Source organism: Cupressus sempervirens, chromosome 6 (genome assembly GCF_028749045.1).
Source record: "Cupressus sempervirens isolate cs-2001-9-10 chromosome 6, ASM2874904v1, whole genome shotgun sequence".
Classification (NCBI taxonomy): Eukaryota; Viridiplantae; Streptophyta; class Pinopsida; order Cupressales; family Cupressaceae; genus Cupressus; species Cupressus sempervirens.
In genome coordinates this window covers 230,831,721-230,848,212 of record NC_143123.1, presented here as the reverse complement: position 1 = coordinate 230,848,212, position 16,492 = coordinate 230,831,721, and positions in this window count along the sequence as shown.

The following is a 16,492-nucleotide window of genomic DNA, read 5'->3' as shown; positions in this document are numbered from 1 at the left end:
GGAGCTTAACATGAAGAGATCTACACAATCCATCGAGTATTGGAAAGATGCAGCATATCTTGAATTTGATTGTGTGCATATTTTTTAGTCTCCTCCAGCTCTTGTCACCCTGATGATGGATGGATTACCGAGTGTTGGTTCAAAATGTTGATGCTAAATTATGACACACAATCAATACCAGAATAAGCTGCATCTCTCTAGTAAAGTGGAGCTTGTCTTTTACATATTTCAGTGGGCTAAAACATGTTTGCAATTTAGTGGGCCAAAACATGTTTGCAATAAGAAAGTAGAATTCAGAATTAGTATTTGTTGCATTCGAAACTTTTGAGGTGGAATAAAGCAGACAAGGTGGGGAAAGGATGAAAGTTGAAGAATGAAGAATGGACTCTTAATTGAAGTAGAGTGGAATGTGTGCATTCATGTTGGATGATAGGCTATGGTTGAAAACATAGGATAGCTTTACCCGTGCTAGACATTAGTTGGGTAGATTCCGGTTGAAAACAGAGGATATGTGTACCGTGCTAAAGACATTGGTGGGTCGATAAAGGATATAAGGTATTATAGGCCATGGTTGAAAACATAGGATAGCTTTATCCGTGCTAGACATTACTTGGGTAGATTCCGGTTGAAAACAGAGGATATGTGTATCGTGCTAAAGACATTGGTGGGTCGATAAAGGATATAAGGTATTATCCTGACACAGGCTTTTGTGATCCATGATATAAAGAATGGACCTGAAGAAAACAAATTTTGTATGAATGCATAAAAATATAGCCATTAATAGAGAGTTGAATTCTGACAGCAATATCAGAGTATAACCACTGCTTATGTACTTAGTCTATGTATGAGACTACTAATAGTTGTCACTGAACATTTTCATGGAAGCATAGGTAAGGTTCTGCAGATATATTTGTTTCGAAAAGGTGATTTCTTAGAAACTCTTGAAAGTGAAGGAATGTTCCATCATTTTTGAGCAAGCAAAGGAGAGCACAGTAGGGAACAACTGACAAAGACAGACGCGAGAGGAACAAAAGTCAGGATTACAGCGAAACCAGAGTAACAGGGTCGAAATTTTGGTGACTTAAATAGTTTTCATTTCTTAACAGTCATCCTAGGTTCCAAGGTACTTGACCGGAGTCTAAAACAGTTAGCGGAAAATTCTATAGAATCAATACAATTGATTAATTTTCAATTTTTCCATTTGTTAAAGTCTTCCAAATATCACTCAATTACGTTTGGTTTGTAACTCAAAATCGTACAAGTAACTAACTTTAAAATATAATTAAGAGGTAAATTAAAAGCTATTTAAAGAATCAATTAAAGATGAAAAGGCCTACATATTTAAGATTGACCGTAACGAAGGGAAATTCATTTTTTCAGTCTAAGCATTTAAACTAGTGTAAGAGAGACTTTGATCTATCCCTTTGATTTATAATAAATATAATAATCCTATGTTGGGGTTAAACATGTGAAGCCTTTTATACTATTATTTTTTATATTTAATTTGTAATTTTTATATGAGATGTTACATGTTGATGGATAAAATAAATCTCACAACAAGAATAATGGTAATATTGGGTATTTTGAGGTGTTCATTACGTAGTTCAGTGGTTAACTATTTTGTCACTAAGATCTAGCAAGGCTCGGAATTCTATTGGACCTTTGTGCTCATATGCATCGCTTAATATTCTAAATAGGTGTTCATGTTTGTTATTTTTTGCTCCAAGCTTGGCTTGGGTACTTGCTCATGAGCTTTGTGCCCGTGTTGGACATTGTGCTCAATAGTTTTGGACTATATACGTCGATGACGTGTGCCCATGTTAAGGATGGGGTCCCTCGTATGAGGACTTGCCTAATTTGAGCAAGCTAAAAATCATGTATTCAATTTTTGTTTCGGAGTATTTTGAGATATTTGGGCTTGAGGATTCCAAGTAAACGTTCCTTTTTTATGTCCAACATTAGCCATGCATAAGATTTTTACATTTTACAGTTAGAATTTTTGTAGGCCATTTGAAAAGTCTACGTACTTTGTATTGAAATATCACAACTACAAACGTCAACATGTTTATCAACATTAAAGCAATTATAGCAAAATATTTCAAGGTACTATTAGTTTTGTTTTTTGAACCAATAAATTTTGTTTATTTTTTCCTTATACTTAAGTTCCATTAAAAGTTTATGAATAAAACATATTAAAATACAATTTCTTTGTCATGTCATTGGCTATGCTGAATTTAGGCAAGAGATAAATTATTTTTCTTAGAAGAAAAATAGAATGAAAAATAAACAACAAATTAATAGTTATGAACTAATGATAATTATTAACTGAGATACATATCTGTTATGTGTATATTGTTAGATACCTGGATCACGTTAAAGTTTCCACCTGTATTGCGTCGGTGCAACTGATTAGAACGTCATTAATGCTTGTCTGAACGGATAACTGATCGATCAAGTCTTTTAGTCGGTCGCATATTGTATATATTCGACTTGGGGCATCCGGATTTCGTTCTGCAGTTGGCATTGAGATTTCCATATTATTTGCCATTTACTTGTATGCTTTATCTGTTATCATCTGCAATTTGGGTCGGTACAGGACTCTGTTTCTCTATTTAATATTTCGTAGGTACGTGGTCGACATTGTTTGTATGCTTATGATTTTCATCAAGATTCTGTTTCTACAAATTGAATTCTGCAAGTTTTGTCTTTTTCAGTAGGGCTTGTAGCAGAGTGTTATAAAACTTGCGGAAAGGCCTTGAGCACACCTGGATGTTCAATAAAATTTGTGAAAGTACTCTGGACTGTTCATTTGCGTTATATCATAACTCAAAAATATATAGTGAGCTATGGATTATCTCAAGCAGGCTACCAGAATAACAGAGGAGCAAGGCATTGAGTGGATGGCATCACTGTTAATTGAAAACTCCAAAGATAAAGAAAAACACCAGTACTGTTTGTTGAATATAGTAGCTATGAGATAGATAGATCTGTTACTTGTGATGTTTGTCTCTGCATTCTTCAGTACCTGTTGTTTGTTTGCTAAGGCATCGCACAATGCCTCGTGTTACTACTCATCGGACTCCTTATGATGCTGATGTTCAATGTCTCTTCTAGTCCTATGGTATCTGCAGTTTTGGAGAGAATGGTATTATATCAGTCCTGTATGTTTTTCATTTATTTCTGTTGTGCATCGCACATTTGGCATCATGCATATATGTGGCAGTATATATGGCATCGTACATACCTGTGTTTTCCTTCCTCTCATCATCAATTCTTCTGTCCTTGCTAAGGAAAAACATCTTTGTAGTTAGTCTGATATAGGTCAGTTTTTGCAGGCATATATATGCTCTGTTCTGTATATGATCAAAATGTTAGAGACTATTCTGCGTCAAGTGTCCAGTCTGAAATAGATCATACCCGTCTATCGGGTTCATACACTTTCCTCTGTTGGTCATTTTTGCTCCTAATCATTGTGTGATCATTAAGAAAATAGCTTCATCTTTTAATAAATTTTATTTTTTAAGGTATATATTTTTTGGCTTTATAAAATTTTAACAATATTGATTTTAATTTCCTAGTTGCTTTCTGAATTATATCTAATTTAAAAATATTTTATTTTATTAAATTCTTTTCTTTTTTGTTCTATGAAACTTAGAGGTTTATTAATGATGAATCTTAACTTTATTGGTTCACATCATGTTAAACTACATCCTCTTTGAATCTAATTTATATTATTGAAAATAGACAATTTAATTTTTTTTGAGATATCATAATATTTTTTTGTGTGCCAATGTAATATTGTTTTATTGAATGGTTAACTATTGATTTCTCTCTATCAATTAGTAAACATTATTTTCCCAATAATATTTTATTTGTTCATTTACTTGTGATATCATATTTTTGTAACCAAACCTTCTAAACACATATTAAACAAGTGTCATGAAATGACTAAATATTTGCATCTTAATAAAATTTAGTTATACATTTATAATAAGCTTTACATATATTAATTTTAAATTGTTACATTTTTTTAAAATTATAATATAATAATATTTTATAATTAAAAAATCAAAATATAAATTTGTTTCAATTACATAATTCTAATGGTAATTATTTAAACAACTATTAATTGAAATGATGATGTTGTAATAAATGATTTCATTGTAAATGTTCAATAATGGAAATTAGTACTATAAGCCTCCAATGTTTTTAGCCAATCAGATAGCTCTTAATTAATTTTACTGATTTATAAATGTAGAAATGTGCATATGTACTATATAAAAATATTGCTTAAAAGTAATTGATTTTGATACTAAAAATTTTAATCACTAATCAAGAAAAAATTACAATAGTGCTATGGCTAAGACAAGTACTAATTAGTATACACCTAATTCTTGTTTGGTTAGAAGCTTATTTTCTTGCTATTTACAAAATTATAATCAATAAATAACATACATTAACAAATTTTAAGCTATTAAACTTAAAGTGTATTGTATTAATAATACTTTTTTCTCTTCTTAATTTAAAAATAATGATAATATTTAATTACAAATAATAATGACTAAAATGTATTTAATCTCCAAGTAATATTCAAAAAAGAAAAAAGTAAATTTTTTACTATTGTATATTTTTAAGTCACTTATTGAGGAAATTTAAAATCAAAATCATCAATGTAAAAGGTTTCTTTGGTAAAGAGCTTGACTATACCAAAGTTTTGTTTTATTTAAATTATATATCATTATTTTAGTTATACGATTAATTGTTCATCATTAATTTGGTCTTATTTATGAAAGTTCTAATGTATACAATATTATATTAGATTAATTTAATTACAAATAAATGAATATTTCTTTTTTAAAAAAAAATATTGTATTGTCTATATTTTTTTAAGAGCTTTATTATTTGAAGTATTAGATAGCAGTCAAAAAGATGGTGGCCAGACCCCAAAGTACAAAAAGGCTAAAGAATCAGCTAGAGGTTACCTCCTAGTGATCTAACCGATGCCAACTTTAAACTTTAAAAAAATAAGATATGTTCATAGCAGAATTAATAGTACTATTAGTCCATAAACTAATATGCATAAAAGATTGTAAAATAAACCAACACCTAGCCAAATCACTGATGTTAGTCCCATTAATCGACATAAGTATAAAAAGTAAAACCCTGTGGGGTAAGTTCTTAGGTATGAGCGTAAAAACAACAAAAATGAATAGAACTTGCCGTATTCACAATAAAGATAATTTCCTAGCTGTCAATAAAAGAATGCAATTCTAACGTTGTTCATATTCTGACCATATGAATCATCAACATGGAGAGCTTACAGTAGATAGTAGACGAAAATATCTCAATAGAAATGTATGTAAAACTTGAGACGAATTATTGTTGGAGAAGTCATTGTCAAGGCGCCTTGCTTGAGTAAACTTGCATATAAATTAATCTAAACTTTAAAATGTTAAGCATATCTGCACCTATTTTAAGTTTTATTAGATTCATTAAAATTGTTTTTTAATGAAAAGTTTCCCCTGCTTTCAAAAATTTCAATGTATTCCTCTATTGTAAAGTCCTCTTGCAACTGTCAAGTTTTCAATGTCATTATGATTTAAATGCCTTATTTATGGCTGCTTTTGTCATTCCGTTGCCTATGAAGATCATAAATGTACCTCTAGTAAAATTATTGATGCACTTTTATTCATGATATTCTCCTTCTTCAAATATGCTATTTTAAGACTTTGATTTCCATTTGATCAATGAGGATATTCACATATCTATTTAACATCATCTGTATTATAGCTCTAAACTTATAATCTCACTCAAGGGATAAATGTCTATTGCCTATTTTTTAGTCAACATATCACCTGATGGCATAACCTACTTCTATCACGCATATGGAAGGAACTATGACACTAAGTGTCACTTGTTTTAATAGGTTTTTAATGACAAAGGATACTCCTCTTATCCAAAATGAATTGGATTATAGTACGATAACCAAGTAAACATGTACTTTCCTTCACTTTATTGACACAAAGAAAGATCATCTTCATCATTTGAAAGAAAACAATGATAATTATTTAGTTTAGAAACATTTGATGGCTGTACATATCTCTTAGAGTTTCTAATGTAGAAAAATGAGGTCTGATACCAAGGTGCAATGCCTTGCTAGGAACCCATGAGAAATTAATCTAAACCATATTAATAAGTTTACAAAATAATTTTTTCTTTAAGAATTTACAAACAATAATGTAAAATAATGTGGAAGCAATATAATATAATATAACATAAGCACATAAATGTAACTTAAAACACATTATAAATTTCAACGGTTCTATAATGTAAAGTCATGTACACTAATAAATTCGCTAAGTACGACCATAATACAAAACTCCACATTATGTAGATGAGTGATCAAGAACATCACAAAATATTTATATACCAATAAAGAGTATGTAATGATTCCACATCCACTCCACAAGTTGTAGGGGTTAAGTGATAATAAGAAAAGTACAAATTACATATGCAACATCTCGCAAGGGCATCATAACCAATACATTGATACAAGGTACAAGAATAATATGAGAAAGATAGAACAAGTCTCCAACAAAGAATTAGATAAGGCAATTCCTACAAGGAGCATTCAGAAACAGAGTAGGGTGTCACAATGATCTCTATGGTAAAATTAACACTACCACCCAACCACGTGGAACCCAAAGAAGGCACACTCCTTCCATGCCGAGGACATAACAACAAACCTCACTCAGATAATCAAGTCATAAAAAAAATCACATAAAAGTAAGGATAAGATCCTAAAAAGCTCTCTATATCAAGAGGTAATACTTATATTGTTGCCCTAAGGTTACCATGACAATCTCTTTGGACCTCGTCCCCTTAGTGACGCTATGTGGCATTGCTAATCCTTTCTTATAGATAAGGATATTGACTACACAAGGCCTCAATTGACCATCTTCTCTAGCTTCATCCTAGCTTGTTCTAGCGCTCAAGGCATGGGTGAAGTACATTTATTATATTAATCACTTTTAAACCCTATTTAATGCATCATCACACTAAATTTCAACGAGTTACCCTATCACCCACTTAGGGCCTCGACCTCCACTGTAAGCCACTTCCCTTCTATACACTTAGATAACCTACCCTAAGCACCAATCAAAATAAAAAAAAGAGAATAAAAGCAAAACCGCAAAAAATTCTCACAAATTGCAAGTTATGATAATCACCAAAGTAAAACAATGAGGCACAGTAAAGAGTAATAGATCTTGTACAAGGATCAAACTGCCCATTTGAATATAGACATTACCTCAGATCATCCATCCCATAATGTACATTTCAAAAATAATGACAATCCACAGTCTCATATCATAAGACCAATGATAATTAATGCATCAATGACATCTATCTCCAAATACACAGCAACATGATCCACAAAGATAATCAACTAGAATGTAGGACAAATATAGTGGAGAACACAAGGTGACCAAGTAAATTAGACTCAATCATACTGATGGATGTCACCTTTTATGGTAACATGAAATAAATATCAAAACACAATAAAGTACACTAGATAACTTGCATATATCACATAATCATACATGATCCAATTGAGATTTCAAAATGGTTATAAAGATTCTCAACATAAAGGAAAAAGAAAAAGACATAAAAGTCTATAAAAATTAGCGATAAACACCAATTCCACAAATGATAACTAAAACACATACTAGTTCTCAAGCAATAACATCATAAACACTCTCTCAAATAGATCACAAATTCACGAGCATTAAGAATTGGGTTGGGTAAAATAATCATGACCAAGTCAACAACATAAAAATACTTAAAATACATGCCACAAATAAATCAAACCCCAAAGATGTGGAGTACCATTCCTAAAGCCAACCTACTTTCCTCAATGAAACACCATCAAATAATACAATAAAATGCACCAAGTAGTCAATCATAAAAAAAAAGTCTTAATTTATAAGAACAAATAATTTGTTTACTAAATTTTAATTTGACTATAAAAATATTCATATAAACCTTATCAAATAAAATTATTATTATTAATATATATATTTTATTCTAAAAATATAATTCCTAAAATAGTTTTTGTAAAAAACTTCTAAAAATAGAAATTTTATAAACCTATTTTCCTAAAGGATAAAATTTAATACACACATTTACAAAGGAAAAATATGCAATAATCTAGAAGAACTCAAGTTTAGGAAAATGTATTAGGTAAATCTAAATATGTTTCCAAATCTAATTCCTTAAAAATTATCTTAATCATGGTATGTCATTCCTCACACAAATCCCAAATTAAAAATGCAAAGAATCTACAAGCAAGCCTTAAACACTAAAACCCTAAATTGAATAATTTTTTCAATAATTACACAGAAAACATTAAAGAATAAACTTCAAAAATAATGAGACCAACTTCAACTTAAAAATTAAAGCTCTCTTTTAAAACTGAAATAATAAAGGCTCAAAACCCTACCTCAAAACCATGAAATAATTTGAGAAAAAGAGAGAAAACTTTCAACAAAATTCCACCTTTGAATTACTTTTTAACTCCAAAAATCCCTAAATTTCTTCCTCCTCATAATAATGAACCTCTAAATTGACCATCTCATCTCATTTAAAGAAAAAAATGAAACCTATGTTTTGAAATAGATAGAAGTAAAAATAAAATAAACTCAACTCAAACAATTTAATTAAGTTTTATTTGACTTAACCAAATTTTATAATTAGAATACAGGTCAAATTCTTAAATTAAGTTCATTTAAATCCATAATTTAGTTTTTAATTATATCAACATTTTTAGCATATTTAGTGAATAACAGAGTTCAATAAATCAATAGTGCAAAATAAAAATAATAATTATTTAATAAATAACCTTCTAATTAAATCTCTTTAACTCAAACATGCATGATAAAATAGTTCTTAATTGAAAATTATTATTTTAGTTAAGTTGTAAACTCAATCTTTTTAATTTGAGACTAATTATCAATTCTTTTAATCCAACAATATGCATAAATTAACTTATTTATAATTAATATATTTAATACAATATAATATGGAAATATATAATTAATAGTTTTAGTACATAATATGCAACTTAACATTTAATACCAATTCATATTATTCATGCAATTAATTTTAGTTTTAATTTAATAATTAATTACATCTTTTATTTCCATAATTAAACTTTCTAATTATTGTTCTTTTTAATTAAACAAATATATTTTATTAATTCACAATAATTAAATACCTTGTATTTGATATCATAATATTCACAAGATATAATTATTTTAATATTATAATTAATCTTAATAAATTCATTTCACCAACAAAACTCATATGATTGTTAATGCTCGCCTTCCCCTAGGTCTTTTATGTGTCTTTTTGTTTTTTTGGCTATTTCGTGTTGTCTTTTGGTAGCTGGTTCTATGTTTTGTGTGTTGTCGTCTACTGGGATTTAGTGCTTAATCTCTAGATCTTTTGTACAAGGTTTCAAGGACCCTTCGAATCCTATTTTTAATTAAAAATAAAATTCATATGATTTTGACACATCAACTAACTCAAAATAACTATCATGCTCAAATGAAGGGTTCACGAATTTATGTCACCTTGATGGATTTAGATAGGCATTGAATTATATACTTGTCCTATTTTCATGACAATGATAACTTAGGTTGGGATTTGAACTTGTTTTTTATTTCCCTATTGAGATATTGTGATAGGGTACACTCATCTTGACAATTCAGGGGAGTCGATTCTTGTTACCTACAATCTCCATAAAAGACAAGTGCGAACATACATGTATATATAAATAGAAAATCATGAGGATTGATACATTGTGTAGATCTCACAAGTGAGTATGACTCCATCTCTCTACCACATCAAACACATCATCTATAAATATGTAACATACATGTCAACCATACACAAGTATGAGGTAAGTAAGTCCATAACTATAAAGCATCATCTTATGCAGTAAACAATATGAAGGTAACCATAATAATCTAACTTTTTCATGTAAGCCACTACTCATGAAACATGGGTCAATGAGTTTGACATGAAAAACTACATAGTTGAATTTTGATAACAATGTCACAATAACATGATATAATCAAATGATCAAAGATCATCAATACGTGTGTAATAACATCAAATATCACTAAAGATCTAACATACACATGAAAAGGTGATATAAATTTTTTTGACATCATAAACAGAAAGAGTAGTTGATAGGTGGACTTTACACACCCCCCCCCAGAATTAGACTTACTCCTAGAAGTGCACAACTATAGCTAAGATAAATCAAGAGCCAAAAAATTACTATTTAAAGAGTCATACAAAACTTCACAACTATCATCCCAAACCCATTGCAAAAAAATAAATCTTAGAAAGGAATATCACTAAAGAAATCTCTTTTAACAAGCACTCTTCTATAAAAAGGAATCTCACAAAGACACTAATGCAAAATATATACATATGTATATAGACAAATATTAGGTGCTGAAGTACTATTACATAAGATCAATCAAGAAAAGTACATACAATCTCATAATTACTCGAAAAAGTATATACATGAAGGCTTATACTAACATAAATCTCATGCAATTCACATGTTGCAAAAAAGAAAATAGTAATACTAAAACCTCCCAATTCTTTATTGTCATAAGAAAAAGAATACACATTCACTCATAAAAATATAATCCTAGATAAGCATAAACTGAGAATCACATTGGTCACTTCATTCATCTTTTAACAATATCTAAAATAGATCTAGATCTTTCATTCATTCCATCACTATTGAAGGCATATATAAACTAATTATGTACTGTACAATTTTGTATTGATATCGAGTAGTAAATTAAAAAGTTCATGTAATCTTAATGCAAAAATTATGCAAGTATATATGAAACATAAAGTATTTTATTATGATTTGGTCTACAAGCAATCTTATTACTTTTAGGTTTGTATTCTTTTATGTTTTTTTCCTTGTTTTTTAAAGATTCAAATTGACCCATTGATCTTCCTTTCTTTATTGCTTCTTTTTTCTCTTTGATGAAGAAAATGCACTCTACTAGGGTTTGTACGACTTCTATCTAAACCCTTTCCTTTTCGTTGCCTGTCATAGCACATTTATTGTGGGATTTATTCTAGGCTATAATGGTGCCTACCTTCTTCGACCCAACAATTATTGGTGGTGCTAGTGCTATTGCTATTGGCAAGAATGGTTCCACCAAACAAATGCTCACGTAAGTTCATCCCCAAAGTGTTTCACGAGATAATTCCTCTCTTGATATTGTTTTGAATGTCAAGGAATTTGATAGTGCTTGTACATGGTTAGAACAATAAACCTTGATAGGTTATTTTGTGGGTCATAGTCCTTCTGAAAGCATGCTACGAGAATGGGTTTCCAAAGTTTTGGACACCTTAGGGTGTCCAAAGCCTTACCAAGGGATTTTTTCTTTTTCTCTTCGGCAACCCTAGCCAAGTTGAGCATGTGCTTGTTCGAGGCCCCTGGTCTGTCAAGTCCTCTATGCTTTTCTTTTAGCAATGGTCCCATAATTTTGCTCTCTCTAATGATTACAAACTCAAGGTTCCCATGTGGGTCGAGTTCCCCGGGCTTCCCATTCCATGTTGTTCCTTCTTGCAAGCCATTGCGCAAACTATAGGCAAGGTCATCTGTATTGAGCTTGACAAGTTTTTTAATGCTCATCCTTGACATAGGGTTTGTGCTCATCCTTGACACAGGGTTTATGTTGAGGTCGACCTGTCCAAGGATCTGAAAGAATTTGTGTAAATCTAGATAGGTGGTACCACCTCCACCAAGAAGGTGCTTTACCTGAATCTCCCGAACACTTTCTATAGGTGCTAGTTCGTGCAGCACAAGATCAAGGATTGTCCTTTTCTGGAATGCAATCATTAGCCAGCCCTGGAAGCCAAACCAACTTTGGCTGCCAAAAAGGAGGAATGGACTACTATTGTGAAGAAGGGAAAAGGCTCTGCTATGACCAAGGCAGGCTCTTTGCCTCAAGATAATGGCCGCCCCAACTTAAGTTTGGCACCACCAACCTCTTTAGTCCCTTTGTTTATGACTCTACCCATTTCAAACCTTGTTGCTCAAGGGACAACAACCATTCATATCCCAAAGTCTTTCCCCAATTGGGTTTGAGCACTACAAGCATCTTCAATTATTTCATCACAATCCCTTTGTTGTTCATGCAACCCAGAAGGCTGAGACGAGGTTTCAGATAATGGGGAAGATATATCGTTCGATTCCTCCATGTTTTTGCATAAAAACTTCTCCTCTCTTGGGGATGAGGATGACATGCAAGCTGTGTTACAATGAATTGTCTCTCATGGAATGTGTGTGGGATAATAGACCTCCCTAGAAAATAATGTATTCGTGACACCAGGTCTCAGCTTGGTAATCTTGATATTCTCTGCCTTTACGAGGTTAAAATTGCTAGGCTTCTTCTCAACTCAACCTGCCGTGTTATTTGGCTGGATAGTGCAATATTTTCTTCCCAACATGAGGCTAGTCGAGTTGGTGTAGTCACTCTTCTCTCCCTTTGTTTACATTCTTTAGATATGTTGAATGGTTTTGACCCCATGCAAAGAATTGTTTGGATCTTACTATCTTTTTGGAATCATTCCTTTGGTATTGTTAATGTTTATGCTCCTAATGATGTGGTTGAGCGCTCACACCTGTGGCACTAGTTGGTGGATCATCTGCCACTTGCCACTTGGGTTTTTTGTGGGGACTTTAATATGATTGAGTTAGCTACTGACAAGGAAAGGTTTTACCTTTTCGATGGTTAGCTAGCAAAAGAGAAGCCTAGTTCTACATGCGTAACAAGCTGGGCCTTTTTGATCCCAATGCTAACCATCATAGGTCTAGTGGGGTTTGGCACACTTGGTCCAACTTTCAAGAAAGTTCTGACATGGTGTTTAAGAGACTGGACGGGGCCATGCTTTTTGCTCAATCCTTTTTTTCTTTTTCACATGAGTGTGACTTACTCATCACCCCTTTACTAGATGTGACATTGTCAGATCATTTCCCCATTCTCTTTTGTATTATCTGGCACACAAGCTAGCCTCATACTTGTAAAATTTAGTTCTAGATCAATACTTCCTTGTTGTCACATTTGCCCACTATTTCCCACATTCTTTGTATCTGGAACCTTGAGCCCAGGCCCCACACCTCTGCTGGGTGAATTCAGTGGTGGAATGATGCCATCATCCATACTACAAGATTTCTTCTCATTTACACGTGACAGTTGGCCAAGTACTGCAAAAGATCTTAAGAAGCCACCACAAAAGATATTCATATGGACTTTGAAGCTCTTGCCATGAATCTGTTTGGTACAGATTTATAGGTTTGGCTTGCTAATCTTCGACACTAGATGTAAATTGTAGATATTTATGCTGCTCGGGTAGCTCAGATCAAAGCCCATGTCTATTGGTTGGAGGTTGACAATCAGGCTTCCAACAAATTTTTCAATGCTCTACGGGTTTGCCACTCTTTTGTGGGCATCAAGCATATTAGGGAGGACCAACACATTTTTTTGATTTGCTAGATATCCTCTAGGCTTTTATGCACCACTATGAAAAGTTTTTCACTGCGTATGGTCCTTCTGTTGCGCATGACCAAGCTATGCGCACCTGTGTTGTTGCCACTCCTAATATGCTTTCCCCTAAGCAATATTCCTTTTGTGAGTAGAATCTTACACTTGGTGATCTCAAGGAGGTTTTCCTCTCCATGGATGATGATAAAGCCCTTGGTTGTGATGGCTTCCCTTGTAAATTTTACAAGGCCTTAAGGGATGATATTGGTTCTGATCTGCATAAAGTTTATCATGAAGCCTATAATATTCATTCCTTAGGCAACATAATTAAGAAGGAAAATATCAATCTCATACCTAAAGCTGAGGATCGAGAAGATATATGCAACTAGAGGCCCATCACTCTGTTGAACGTCTCTTACAAGATAATTGCCAAGTTCCTCTCCCTCAAAATTAGGCCAATTGGAATTCTTTAGAATAACTAAGGGGGGAGGGGGGGGGGTGTGAATTAGTTATCCAAGGTCTAGATATATAAATAAAACTTTTCATATCTTAGTGAACCCATACAACATTTATCATCATGCATGCATCCATAAGATTATGCAATCACTTAAAACTTGTAGGTTACTGTCAAGTCAATTTGCATAAATGTAAACATGAAACATAACAAATTTAGCGACACACTTGACACAATGATTTACATGGAAACTCAATTTGGGAAAAACCACCAGTAACATGCTACTTTTTTTCACTCTTATGAAGTGATGCCCTATGAATGGCCAACCCTGTTAAAGGTTACAATACACACTGTTAAATGTGACCCTGTTAAAGGATTTCAATCACATTGTTAGGAGTGAGCCTTGTTAGAGGAATTTAGACCATTCACTTGGAATATCACTTGGTTAAAGGATTTACAGATGACTGTTAGTCAACCTTAATCCAAAGGATTTACCCTAGACTGATACAATTGTTAGAGAGTAATAGTAAGGCTTGATCTAATAACAACTTACAACTCCATTTGTAGATTACAGATCTCTATTTCAGTCCTCCATTCTACTTGGCTTTCACACATTTAAGCTCTGATAGCTTGTTCGGCCTTCAAGCATCTATACCCTTAAGTCTTCTTGCTTAACATGTCAATGTAGGCTCTCAATTAGGTGACTGAATGAAGCAATACCCTTGACTCCTTGTCTTTCTTAGGTTATCACACATGAAAACCCTTGCTTCTGACCAACCATCCCTTTAAATAGAGAATTAAGATATTTTTCCATTCATTCTCCATCGTCCAATTTAGGATTAGGGTGGATTAGGTAGGATTCAATGAATCTACCTCTTATTTCATTTATCCCTTTCTAGAAGTTTCTCCTTCAATTCTCTTTAAATTTACTTGAAAATGGTTTACCTTGAATTTTGTGCCACCAGCTCATCAATCTTATCTTCCACCTGGTTCACACAATTCAAGAAAACAAACTTGTCGGCTCAAATCCATCAAATTTATGATCTCTCTAGCAATGTTGGCACTTGACATTAACTTTCTTTTGATGCTTGGGACATACTATGTTGCTTGGTATACTCCATAAAATTACTCAGCACAAACTAAAGTTTACTAGTACTCGATATCAACTAAGCTTTACTTGGCATCCACTATTTTTCTCGGCATACACTAAAATAGACTTCTACTCGACTCTAACTAATTTTTTGCTCAGCTTGCACTAACTTTTCTCAGCATCTACTATCCATTCAGTCAAGCTTGGAAGACAAACTTCGTTTAACTTGTTCTTTTGAACTTTCTTAGTGTAACCAACCTTTGCAACCTTAAGTAGATCATCAATACACTATGATATCACTATCTTAGCTGATTCTTGTACTCCTTTTTATATCATAACTCAACCTTTCCTCTAGGTGCTATTGTTACATCTTTCAATTAAATCTTCTTCATCAATCAAATAAGTGATAGTACCTAAATCATATAAGTAGTTGTCTTACCAACAAAATAGCTGGTTTTACATTAGTGAAAAAATAATGATTGAAACACATTTATCATACTTGTATCAATCTATTTTCAACAATCTCCTTCAACATAAATAAACTAGCTTCATCAAGTCTAGATATATTCTGGATAATATTTTCACTGTCTTGGAAGGTATGGAGTGGGCTCGACAGTCCACACAATAAGCCTTTTTTCTCAAGATTGACTTTGCTAAAGTCTATGATCAGATTGAATGACCTTTCATTTTGGCCATGCATCAAACCCTAGGGCTTGTCCAATTTCTGTAGTAGGTTCAGATGTTTTTTGGGGATGCTTCTGCTTGTATTACCATCAATGACCGCTAATCTAAAGCCTTTGTGTTTTGGCTGTTGGAGGGTTTGACTATCTTCTTGCCAATGCCATCTTGAGGCCTTGTGCATGGCATATCCCTCCCTAATTCCAATGTGTAGCTTGTGAATGGCCATTTTGCAAATGATTCTTTTCTCACCCTTCTTGAAGATGAAGACAATATTGCCAATGCCTTGCAATGCTTGGATACTTTCTACCTTGCTTCAGGGTTCGCTATTCAATGAAATAAGACCCTTTGTTATAGATAATATTTCTTGCCAAGTCTTCAATGGTATGGGTGGAAAGGGGTGCAATATGGTGAAATTTTTCTCTTTTTGGGCATCCCCTTTGCCTTTCAAGCCTCCCATGTGGAGTTGTGGAATGTAGTTTTGGCTCAAATAGAGAAGAAGTTGGATTATTGGATCACCAAACCTCTTTCCCTTATTGGAAAATTTTAGATCGACTCCAAAGTGCTGTCTGCTATGCATGTTTATTATTCTTCTTGTTGGGCCTCGTCAAAAGCTTCTTACCTCAAGCTTGAGTGCCTCTTGAGGGACTTCCTTTGGGCTTCTAATGCATTGCATCATGGCTT